At 43.2% G+C, this 13,280-nt stretch overlaps 1 protein-coding gene and 1 long non-coding RNA gene across 3 annotated transcripts in view; one reads left to right on the top strand and one right to left on the bottom strand.

Annotated features, from left to right (window-relative positions):
• Positions 1-13,280, top strand: part of KIF6 (kinesin family member 6) — a 309,007-nt gene that overhangs the window by 231,828 nt on the left and 63,899 nt on the right. The gene's annotated exons all lie outside the window — the stretch shown is intronic.
• Positions 1-13,280, bottom strand: part of LOC148507948 (uncharacterized) — a 69,834-nt gene that overhangs the window by 9,479 nt on the left and 47,075 nt on the right. The window lies entirely within an intron of this gene.

Raw genomic sequence — 13,280 nt, 5'->3', positions numbered from 1 at the left:
TACCAAAAATGGCAGAGAACTGAGGGCCTGTTTCAGACCCGGTCGTAAGCTCTGAGCGCTCGCAACCGGGTCGATGGTGGCCCACAGCGCATGTGCACGACGGAGCTACCACAAGGGTCTTGTCGCAAGCCCAATGGTCGCGATGGTCTTGACCATCGCAACCATCATCATGGCCGCTTGCTGTAGCTGTGAGTGGTCACCCACAGCAATGCGAGCGGCCAGGAGGCCGTTCTAAAAAGAAAAAAAAAAAAAAGCCCGGCCCTGATTCAGAGCGAGCGCTCTGTCAGAGTGACACCAAAAGTGATACTGCTCCCATGTGTAAGGGGCAGCAACACTTATGGACGTAGGGGCCTATGTATTAATAATCGCCGACTGTCTCGCGATGGACTTTTTAATTATTTGCAAAAATGTAACTGATGTTTCTGCATAATTTATGGGCTAGATAAATAGGCCCCCAATGTCCAACGCTAGTAGGCTGATTCCATCACATGAGCGCAGACTGACAGTATTGTAGGTAAATACACTGTAAAGCCAAACACAGACCAGCAAAAATGAAATGCAGAACAGATTATAAACTCATTCAGGTCATGTCATTTTATGCCATTGGTTAGTGATCCCACTGCATAACATATCGGTGCTTTATTTTTTGGGGACAATTCCCCATTTTTGAGGCCACATGCACTGCGATTTTGTGCCAGTTACTCACAACGGCCGATATAATTCCAATTCGTTACCTTGCTGAGGACAAGGTGGCATATTTACAATCTTCACGCTCTCTGAAATATTGAGACGCCCGAGTGACTGTTCGTGTCGCCATTCATATGAAAACTGCCTTGTTCCTCGCACAAGACTCTTTTTATTAATAATGTTTCTCGCTTGTACAGTATTCCAGGATGTGGATTACATGGTGACAGGTGTCAGCGACCCAATTTCTACTGCGCTCCTCATATTGCTGTCAGTGTTACTAAATATTTATTTGCAGCTCGTAAGGATGAGAAGAACATTTTGGGCAGACACAAAAGAGCCTTGTTCCTAGAATTTGGTTTCAATCAGAATTTGATGGATCTCACTCCCCTCGTCATCTTTCCAAGTCAGAGTCTTGCCCTAACATTTCCAGAGGTTTACATTTTTTTGGTTGAAGAATCCGTTATTTACATCCCTTAATCACAAGCATGCCCCCATCAGTTGTTCTCAAAAGGTCCATGTCTACAGACCTTCCTTTAGTGATGGTGCCAGAATTATTTAGGAAAATGTTCCCCAGATGTAATCTACTGGCGTCTAACATCATCTAATCTATTTGTCCGTTCACGTTTTTATTTATGTTGAATCTTCAATACTGAGGGAGTTTGTTTATTGAAATATTTTGTCTGCCGAGGAGCCGCTGCTATATTATAGGGAACAACAATATAGTAATTGCTTTCATTCTGCGTTATGCGGTTATATTTAGTTCATAAAGACAGGACAAGGCCGGTACAGTACTAGGACGGTATCTACACTGTGAGCTCTTCTATTTACAGATCTGCCCTTCAGCTTTGCTCTGAGCATGAAACATATTCATTAGATTGGCGCCAGATCTTGCGCCTAGGTTTCGCATGTGTGTAGTATTTTTGCACTGCCGTCACTACTGTACTTTACTTAACATAGCACTTTCAATTGCAAAAAATTTGCACAAATATTTGGGTAAAATTTGCTAAATATTTGTGAAAAAGTCGCATAACATTAGGGGATTAGCAGCATCATATTAGTGAAAAAGTAGCAAAGAACGTGAAGACTAATCAGCATTGCTGTCTATGGGCCTGATCCAGCATGTATCGCTATTGCGATCGCAGCTCCGTAATCGCACGGAGATCTGTTGCGAAAATATGCTAATGAATGCAATCGCTAAGCCGTCGCACAGCCAGCATAGAGATGCCCACTACCTCTATCTCACGTCCGTAATGCCTTGCAGTCCTGCATATACATCGGTAACATCGACACCTCACGCAGAGTTACAGCAGGTCTGACCTGCCGCAGAAACTGCAATAGTCTCGTTGAACACCGTGAGTACTCAAGCTGCGTATACCGGTGGCTAATTTATGCACGCCCAGGAAACGGTGCTCAAACGGACAGACACGCCTACGTTTCTCTGACCACTCCCCTGTCACCACCCCCAAACACTCACAGCCCGTCACTCACTCTGCCATGGCTTTTACTTGGCTTGAGTTATCGCAATGCTAACTCACGCACGCGCACTGCATACACATGCGCAGTACGCACCATCGATCAATCTGCGTATGCTGTTGCAGTTGCGATCCATGCTGAATCAGGCCCTAAATATGTAGATGACTAACAATGCGACTAACCATGGAATAATCGTGTCATACGTATAATACAGTGATCTGTGACTTACATGACAAACAACAATGGGCCTGATGTGGACGTAATGCCGATATTTACGCAGATCAAGAGATCGTTAGCCATTGTGCTTGCTTGTAGGCACGCACAGCGATTGAATTGTGGTTATGCCCGCACAGAGGATTCATTCACAAAGTGATAGACAGGTAGTCAGAGTTTGGGGGAGGTAATAGGCTTTACTATGGTTACCATATGTAGAATTTGAATCATTGCTCATGAGATTGAACGTATGTGATAAGCGTGTGTGGCAGCCATAGGCTAATCATCCCAAAACGTGCTTTCCTAATCCCACTCCCCCGAGGGAACATCCTGTTTAGTGTTACTGTGTTCTGCTCATTTGTACTCGGCAGGTTGGACTTTGTTCTGTAGGGGAGCCGGGCTACATCTATCCTCTCCTCACCCCAAGCCCTCTAAAACTTACATGCAACAATGAATTTCAAGCCTCCCTGGCCTAATGCCTGGGAAGCCCAACCAGCCTTAATCTGGCCCACTGGTTCGCTTCAAACCCATTCTTTAATAAACTAGAGATGCTTTAAAGGGCCAACACCTTGAATTCTGGGCTTCATCATTATAAGATGGCTGGAAATTCCTCCCCCTCTGCCATTAATTCCTTGGCTCACTAATTTGGCAATCAGAGGCTGGAAATAGATTTCAGATGTGTTTGTTTTGGACGGCCGCGCACTATTCTTGAAATAGTTGCAAAGATTGTCAATAAAACAGTATTGTGAATGATACACATGGACGGACATAGGACATTGCTGCAAAATAGATGTGTGGCACATTGTGTCTGTTAGATTCTATATTGGATTCAATATTTGTGGAGATCAGCTCCATAATGTCTTCAGGATTTGGCCACGTTCATCGTTTGGGGACAGTGTATCTCTTATTCACTCAATATTTTGTCCATTTTTTTAGTTTGCATAGTGGGGTCAATCAGATTATATATTAATGTAACCAAGATCACTGGTCCCTGCAATAGATCGAACACCATACGAACTTAGGGCCTGATTCAGAGTTGGGAATAGAGTGAGATATCTCTCTCTCAACTGATCATCTTGGTGAAACCATGCTGCACTGCAGGGGGGAAGATTTAAGATGTGCAGAGAGATTTAGATTTGGGAGGAGTGTTTCCAAACTGACATCTAAATTGTAGAGTAATAATAAAGCTGTGCAGTATTAGTGGGCTACATGCAAAAGCAGCCAGTATTTACCCCACATGTAAAAAAATTTATGTATTTACACCCCTTGCACTGCAATATGGTTTGTTTAGGTTCACAGTTGAGAGAGAGATATCTCTCTCTATTCCCAAGTCTGAATCAGACGTGAATTTTCGGGAAATATGCCTGGGACCCCCCTAAAGATGTCCAGACATGGGGAATCACTATGGGTACCCCCATTTTTGCCTGCTGAAGGAAGCTGAGGTTTGTTATAGCCGCTCAATTGCAATTTTGCGGCTATGAAGAAGTGGTAAAGAATAGCACTTAGATTGTTTTTTTGGGGAAAATAACTATTACTATCAAATTTGGAGTACATGATTTTTTGGGTGTTCCAATTATTTTTAAACTTTTTTTGATGCAGTTTACCTTTAGGGGAATGTCTTAAGGCTGCACGGGGGTTCCCGCAATGTTGTACCCCAAAACCGCAATTCTGCACTTTTTTTCCGCCTATTACATTGCATTGACTTTCCGCCTAGGCGAAAAGTCTTCCAAATTGAATACGGAGGAAACTCAAAACAGGCGAAAATGAAAAGTATCATGGAAACGGACTTTTCGCCTCAAATTGATTACGGCCCTAAGTTTCAAACATTAAACACGACACACAAAACATGACACCAAATGCAGAACATACAACGTGCATCCGAGCGACGCAAATCCCAAATATTACCTACAAAGCATAAAGCCATAGGTCTTGCTGTGTTCTCTCAGGGGTACGCAACATAAATGGGAGATCTAACTCCCTGCAAACAGTTCAACCGGCCCCATAACCCAGAGACTCTGCGGCCTGTATTAGTCTCCATCTCCCACCTGACCGTGCTGGTGAGACCACCCTTCAGTCTGGTTACACGCATTATGCCATGTGTTCACTGTGAGAGTTTGAGGAACACAAAAAGGATGCCAGGTACAGCTGAGAGCATTAGCTGATGGTGCCCCTGTAAAGAGGCAGCTGTCTTGGGTATAACAGGATTTTAGGCTGCAAGATGAAGAGAATTAACAAAAATTAAAAATACAATATTCACAATGCAAAATTAGCGGTAAATCTAGTAATGCTGAAAAAGTTAATATTTATATTAAAGTGCACAAAACTCATAAAAATTTTAAAGTATAAGTCAGCAGATTTGTGAGGCACCCACCCCCCTCTCTATCTCGAAGAAGGACGAGAGAAACCAATTCTGCATGTTGCACCTCCGTGCCGCATGCTATATGTACAAAGTCAGGCGGTGATATCTGCCATCCTCCACCTCACATTCCGCGTCATAGAAGCTAAATAAAAAAAGGAGGATCTAGATCAGCATATACACCCACTGGTGTCAAATTCATGTGGTTACTAGTGTCTTTATCGCTAATGCATGCATGTATTAGCGACTCCATCGTTGCCATACCCAATTGCGTTTGGAATCGGTGCTGTTGTGGCGCGACTTTGTTTTTTTTGCATTCAGGGCAAGTCAAACTCCTGTGGGTTATTGGGGCCCTGGGCACAAGCAATATTTAACCAACGTATGTCAAACGTATTCACGTTTTACACATCTCTTGTTTTTGAACTTGTTTTATTCAAAGGCCAGTGGCTATAAGGTCTTCCATTGTTATTGTGCTTTATGACACATTTATAGAAGTGCTGCTACTGTACATGAGAGTCAGCTTTACACCTGAAATCTGTGTGTTTCATCGGTGGTCAAATAGGGTCTCTGTATATGGAGCAATAGCGGCCTCCAGTGTAGTAGTAGCATTATCTGACCGGCCGTCACCCCACTGAGCTTGTCCTGCAGAACAATCTCTGTTACATACATCATGCCCATCCAATAAAGGCATATAATGCATATACATGTCATCATGTTCCGGGATAGGCGCAATTGTACACCAAGCTATTTATCTGGAGTAAATGGGGACTGACCATGTATGACAGTGCCCCTAAGTCCTACACAAGAGCTAACACTCAGATGCCCTGAGGACTATCACACTGTAGTGCATTTCTCGCAGGTCTTTCCATCTCACCTGTTCCTTGGTCCCTCACAAGAGTCACAGAGGTATTACACAACATAGGTATCAGGCTGCATATGCTCAGGCGTGTTTTCCTCCCTATCTCTGTATATAGTTACAGTCTCTGCTTGGTGCACTATTGGTCCCAGCATGCCTGGCTAGTTCCTTTGCAGCTCTGCATGGCTCTCTGCCACTGTGATCTCTGGCCACTGAGACTCTTATTTTCCCACTAGTATTTTGGACCCGTCAGTCACTTATCAATGGGCCTCCATGTTGTGGACCACCAACATGTCATACAATAAAGGATTCCCCATAGCCTGCGGTGGGGGTTGAGATTTTCTTCTCTGGCACAGATTTCAGAGAGGGCATTTCTGAACTCTCACTCCCAATCCCATCCCGGTGGTGTTACTCTCTATTTAACTATGGGGAGACTAGCCAAAATGGCATTACATAAGGGATTTTCATGGGCTTAATATGAATTACTTATATATACGTATATGCTTTTTCCAATCAAACAGCAGGTGACTGATTCTTAAAACCAGTGTCCTTTTACCTCTTCATTCTTTAAATATTGACATAACTAAGACCATTCAGTATGCACGAAGCTTCCTGGCTGTCAGCAAGTGGTATTATTACAGTAATGTGTGCTGACCCTGCGTAGATTTAATTTGGAGATGTGCGCCGGACCATTTTTGCTGGTTCTGGTTCTAATTCGTCGTCCGGTTTTGTTTTTTGCCAAAACGCTGTGACTGATTTTGGTTTTGGATATTTTCCAAAAATTTACAAAAACTAAAATCAAATAATTTGAGCCTTTTTTGTTCCTACAGTATTATTAACCTAAATAACATTAAATTCCACTCATTTCCAGTCAATTTTGACCACCACACAGCTCACAATATTGTTTTCATCCAGTTTAGACCAAAAGGTTGCACCGAGCCAGCTGGCTGACTTAGCTAAGCGACAGCAGTGGGCGGCACAAACACGTGGCAATTCAGCTTCCAATATGGCACATCAGAAAACAAATGTTTTCATTTATCAAGAGGCTTGAGGGAGATGGAGTATGTATGTAGTTGAAGGCAGGGAAAGGAAGGGTTTATTCATAGTAAATTAAATTTGAGTTGTGGATTCCGAAGCAAATTTAGGGAGGGAGGAGGGGAGGCATTTGCAAAGAACATTTCCTCATTCACATCAGCCCTTGCTTTATTTGAGCTCTTCAGTGTTTCCAATTTTTTTTTAAATCAAAGGGGCATGCTGGAGATGCTATCTGTGGCCATAAATAATTCTGGACATTTTTGGCATTCATCAACCGCATGTGGAAGATTTCAGCGACTGTGGCAGTTCAACTTCCAACATGGCACATCTAGGAAACAGAGTGGCAGCAACTTTTCATTAATGAAGAACTAGATCATTGGCCCGAGGAATGGTAGAGTATGTATGTAGTGAAAGGCAGGCAAAGGAAGGATTGATACATTGGTAAGTTTAATTACATTTTTTGATTCTGAAGAAAATATTTGAGGGAGGAGGGGGATCCGAGCCCCGGCTGGGGTTTTCCCGCCATACTCAGCTTCAAAATCAAGGCAAAACGTCGTCATCATCCCAGCGTTGGATTTCACAGGTTTTAGATTTGATATAAGTCTTGCGGTGATTCGGGCACCATTTCACACAGCACCACCGGAAGGAGAGCTCATACTAGAATGCCAGGGCAGAAATTAATATTTTGAACTGGGTGAAACTGTCCAATAAACTTGGTCGTTCAGATTTTTTTTTTTTTTAAATGAAAGGGGCATGCAGGATATGCTGTCTGTGGCCATAAAAATTCCTGGACATTTTTGGCATTCATCAACCGCATTTAGAAGATTTCAGCGGCTGTGGCAGTTCATTTACCAACATGGCACATCTGGGAAAAAGAATGGCATGCAGTGGCAGACAGGATGGCAGTTTAATAAACTATAACAATATGTTTGTCGTCTACACAAAAAGACAGTCAGCAATGCCCCAATCAGCGCATAATACAAAGAAAAGAGGTGTAAGATGGCATTGTTCTTGGGCCCTTCCACCGACGGGAGTAATGCAGGTGTTGCACCTGCCCATTTCGATTCTTCAATGGATTGAAGAACTATTAATGTGGCAGCAGATAAAATGGAAGCTCTAAACAGGAAGGGTGCAGAGGTATTATTAAAGTCTGGTACTAAACATCTTTCATCGTGCTTCTGGGATTATGTATAGGTAGACTGAGAGGGTAGGGGGGGGGGGAACATCTCCAGATACCGTCACAAAATATCATCTCAATTTGGTGCTTGAGTTGCATCTGCTGTTATGATCAAGGAAAGCCAAGCCCATCTATTGGTACACATTGGAATGAAAGTTTAAGAAAAAAGGCAACTAGATTGGTATCTACAAATCAAGGTTGAAAAAGGCATGAGTGTTTTGCACGTATATCTATTTGTGATTTTTGTTGATACAAATACAGTATGAAACTAAAAAGAAAAAGAAAAAAGTAAGCAACAGAGCAGCGACAAACGCACGGCAGTTTAAAAGAAAATATAGGACATCTATGAAACATTGCCACACAGCAGTGGCAGATAGGATGGCATTTTAATAAACTATAACAATGTAAGTCAGCAATGCCCCAAACAGAGCATAATGCAAAGAAAAGAGGTGCAAGAGGGAATTGTCTTTGGGCCCTTCCACCCACCATTATGTTGTATATAATAAACAGGACATGCACAGTTTAACAAACTGCCACTTGTGACTGAAACGATTGGTTTGTTTGGGCCCCCACAAAACAAGCTACCAGTGGGCATAAGGTAGTTAACAGTATTCTTGTTAATTTTCTTTACAGTTGGAACTGGAAGAGGTAATTCTCCTCATCTGATTCCTCACCCTCATCAGTGTGTACGTCATCCTCCCACAATATTAATTAATCCCTGCTGGAATCCACTATTACAGGAACATCTATATTATTTTGACATAAGTGGCGGTAAAGGTCTTCTTTGTGGAATATCCAGTTCATTTTGATGAACATCATCTTTTCCACATTTTGAGGAAGTAGCCTCCTATGCCGATCGCTGATAAGGTTCCCGGCTGTGCTGAAAACCATTTCTGAGTACACACTCAAGGGTGGGCAGATTAGGCAATGCAAAGCCAGTCTGTACAAGGGCCTCCAAATTGCCTTTTGTCTTTCCAGTAGTGAAAGGGACTCTGTGACATGCCTATGTGTAAGTTGTCATGAAAATAGTCCTCTACCATCCATTGGATGGTGACCCTATCAGATAGAGTCGCGGTAGCGGTGTAATTTTTGGCAATTCTTTTAGACCCGACTAGATGTCACAATGTTGTGTTGACTCCTCTGCATCACCACTGGGTCTTTTGGGAAAGCTGAATTTTTTCCTGTCAGCTGCAGGAGAAACTGAAAGAGGAGATGTCATTGTACCACTTGAGCTATCACCTTGCTCACCAGGAGCTCTTTACATCTATTAAGATCTGGGACAGTTGGAAAGAAAGACTCGACGTATGACTTAAACCTAGGATCAAGCACAGTCACCAAAATATAGTGATCTGATTTAAAGATGTTGGCAACCCTTGGATCTTGGTGAAGCGAACAAAGACTTGATCTACAAGTCCGACATTCCTAGCGGAATCGCTTTGTTTAATCTCCTCCTCCTATTTCTTGAGCTGATTTTCCAAAAGCCTAATTAGGAGAATCACCTGACTCAAGCTAGCAGTGTCTGATCTCACGTCACAGTTGGCTACTTCGAAGGGTTTGAGCACGTTGCACAAGACGGAAAGCATTCTCCACTGCGCTGGACTAAGGAACACACCCCTCCTCTCCCAATGTCATGGTTTGTTGTATAGCTGTGGATTCTGTTCATCCATCCGCTGAAGCATATAAAGGGTGGAAGTCCACCTGGTTACCACCTCTTGCTTCAGTTGGTCGAAGGGCAAATTCAACTGTTCTTGCAGCTGCTGCAATCTCCTGCATGCTGTGGCTGAATGGCGAAAATGTCCTGAAGTTTTTGTGCACAGACAGCATCTTCTACATGCCCCTGTCATTTAAAAAAAAAAAAAAATTATCACCAAGTTGATTGTGTGAACAAAAATGGTACATGTTGGAATTCACCAAAGCTGTAATGCCCTCACAATATTGGTGGCGTTTTCAGAAGTCACAAATCCTGAGGAGAGTCCAAGTGGGGAAAGCTTGTCAGCGGTATGCCTCTTAGTGAAGCCAATGATACACAGAGTAGCCTGCCTCTGAATGAGCTGGTGTTATTTGTTACTGCTGCAGCTGCTAAAGACAAATCACCCACCCAGTGGGCTGTTACAGTCATGTAATCTTTAGTTTGCCCACTACAGCTTGTCCACATATCTTTGGTTAGGTGAACTGGGGGTGCATTTTGAATGTAGGCCAATAATTTTTTATTTTTTTTTAACATCCTGGTACAGCCCAGGAATGGCCTTTCGGGTAAAATGGAACCGAGATGGCTATTGGTCCCGGGGACACAGCACATCAATTAACTGTGTGAAACCCACTGCATTAATCGCAGATATTGGAAAGCAGATCTAATACGAGCATAGTCGTGATGGCATCAGTGATCCACTGTGCGACTGGCTGAGAGCTGTCATACTTGCTTCCCTTGCAAAGGACTGTTTCATAGGCAGTTGTTTTTTAATACTAGTCTTCTTAGTCCCCTTCTGGGATGAAGATCCATCCCCAGCAGAAGCAGGCCTAGTGCTCAAGGATTCTTCTGAGGAATCACCTAGCCTTAACAAATTGGATGCAGAACTATCCCCATGGCTATTGAGGATGAAGGTGTTGGCGGTAGAGATTGCAGGTTCTGGGATCTGGTTTAGAGAAGGGAGCTAGCTTATGCTGGACTGCTTGTTATTTATTTTAGCACCAGTTTATGATGTTGTCAAAACATTTTCATGAGTTCACCACAAATGATGTAACAGGGAGGAGGTTCCTAGATTGTTAATGTCTCTGCCTCTACTTACTGTGGTTGTACAAACGCTACAGATGGCTTGACAATTGTCAGGATTTGGGTAAAAATAATTCCACACATAAAAGGTGCATTTGTTGGTCCTATGCCCAAGCATGAGAATAGCCTTCCTTTTATCATTGCCAAGAGCTGCTTCCACTGGGCCTGACTTACACAAAAACATCCTCATCCTCAACATCTTCATTAGTGCCTGCACACAAATATCGCCCTCATCATCTTGCACTTCCTCAGTTGTATCCTCAATTTCTATGTCATCAGCTGTACTTCTGCTGCTCATCCCCACATTTGCAGAGGAAGCAGAAATGGTGGAAGGCAGAGTCTCTGTATCAGAAAGGTCAGGCCTGCACTCGCGCACAGAACATAGGCATGCAGCATATCATTTCAATCAGTAGAAGCTGCTTGTGCTATCTATTTGCATCATTGTGCGAATAAGATGCATTTGAAGATAAAAGGACGCATTGCGCTACTGAGTCACACTGAGCTCCCGCTTTTTCGAGTGGCGCAACTTGTAGCGCAAGGAGGACAGTTGTACAGTATGTGGGCACATCTGTTTATATGCACATGAACAAAGCACGCCAAACAGTACAATATGTCACAGCTCTATTCCTGCGTGGACTGGAGCCACAGGGCTTATATATGCACTTGAACAAAGTGAAACAGTACAAACAATGCAATTTTTTTTAAAATGCCACACCTCTATTCCTGCATGGACTTTAGCCACATGGCTTGCCTTATTTATGCACGTGAACAAAGCGCGCAAACAACACTACCATTATTTAATTTAATTCTTTGATTGTTTGATGGCGCAGGTCTATTCAAACAGCCTGGAGTGGAGTTGCAGGGCTTATATATTATACATGTGAATGTCTTACTGATGGACACAGCACTGCCAATACAGCAGAGTACAGCACAGCATACAGCAGCGTGCAATCCCTATACACATTGACTAAGCAGCACTGCCACTTGTGACACAGCCAATACAGCAGAGTAAAGTACATCATACAGCAGCATGCACCCCATATACACATTGACTAAGCAGCACATTCACTTGTGATGTGAGTCTGGACACAGCCTATACAGCAGAGTTCAGCATAGCATACAGAAGTGTGCACCTCTTATTCACAGCCATTGACTAAGCAGCACAGCCACTTGTTGTGACTTGTGAGTCTGGACACAGCCTATACAGCAGAGTACAGCACAGCATTCAGAAGCGTGCACCGCCTTATACACAATCACTAAGCAGTACAGCCTATACAGCAGAGTACAGTACAGCATACAAAAGCGTGGACCCTTCCCTCCCCCTTCCCCTTATACACAGTTACTAAGCAGCACAGCCACTTGTGAGTCTGGAGTCTGGACACAGCACAACCTATACAGCAGAGTTAAGTGCAGCATACATCAGCATGTCTGACAAAGAAATGGTGCCGAGTCCCATCTCTGGCGCCTTATATAGAATCCAAAACCTGTGAGAATACGCAGCCGCAAAGATGACGTTTTGCCTTGAAATGGAATCCGAGTTAGGCGGGAAGACCCGAGCCGACGCTCAGATTAACTTGGATTCCCAATGTTCGGGTGGGTTCGGATTCCAATTAATCCGAACCGGTCATCTCTAATTTAATTAAGTACTTCTTCCCAACTGAAAACATCTAGTGGCTGGTGATGGTAGTATACTGTTATGCTTGATGGTAACTTTACAAGTCAGCTAGACCCCAGTCAATAATGGCAAAGGGGTAGAAACATCAGAAACCCTGTTAGGCAGTTAGAGAAACTCCTTGTCACTTCTGTGCAACATTAGAGAGTCTTATATGGGTCTATTTATCAAATAGCCAGAAAAGTCTCTCTTTCTACCTCATTTAGGGATCTATACCGTTTGGAAGTTATATAAGAGGCTGAAAAACAGACTTTTAGATAACTCTGTGTTCCTGAATCTACAACCTTGTTACATGTCAGGATGGACATCCTTCACCTGCGATCAAGGGCATAGCTATAGTAGGTGCAGAGGGTGCAGCTGCTACAGACCCAGGCAGCATCTGGGACGCGCCCCTCTCCCTGCACCGAGTTATACTGCCATCTCCTGAGCCCCACTTTTCTATTCTCACCGGAGTGCTGCTGCAGGGTATCTGGGCCCAGAGCTAATCCAAGCTACAGCCATCTCTAGCTGCTGCCTGAATGCATTGTGATGTCACAGTGCAGGTCACAGCCCTATATAAAGGATGCCCAGCTACTGGCAGCCATTTTGTGCTGACATTTTGTCCTACATTCATACTCTCTGAGTAGTTCCTGCTTTATTTAAGCAACTTTGGATAATGACTACTGATATGAACTTTAGATAATATTTTCCAATAAGGTCTTCTTCAGAAAAAGAATCTGAATATCACCGTCAGTTAAGGACTACTGTATATAACAGATGTTGGTATGTCACCTGTACCCCTGCAGACACCTCCCTCTAGTTTATCTGCAGTTTTTAATTTAGAAACAATGGATGAAGCTAATTATTCATCTGATATGACGCTGCATGACTTAAGATGGGTACACACTTGTCCAATCCTCTGGGTATCCAACTCCAGACCGGACTGTTGTCACAATCCTAAAGAGAGATAGGGTATGAACAGCGCTGGTAAACCTAAACCATTATGTCATAAATATACTAACCAAAGATGACATCATATTAAATGATAGTACATAGAGGTGT

Source organism: Taudactylus pleione, unplaced genomic scaffold, assembly GCF_031769625.1.
Source record: "Taudactylus pleione unplaced genomic scaffold, aTauple2 ptg000378l, whole genome shotgun sequence".
Lineage (NCBI taxonomy): Eukaryota > Metazoa > Chordata > Amphibia > Anura > Myobatrachidae > Taudactylus > Taudactylus pleione.
Note: the sequence above shows the minus strand (reverse complement) of the source record. Positions and strands in the feature narration are given on the sequence as shown.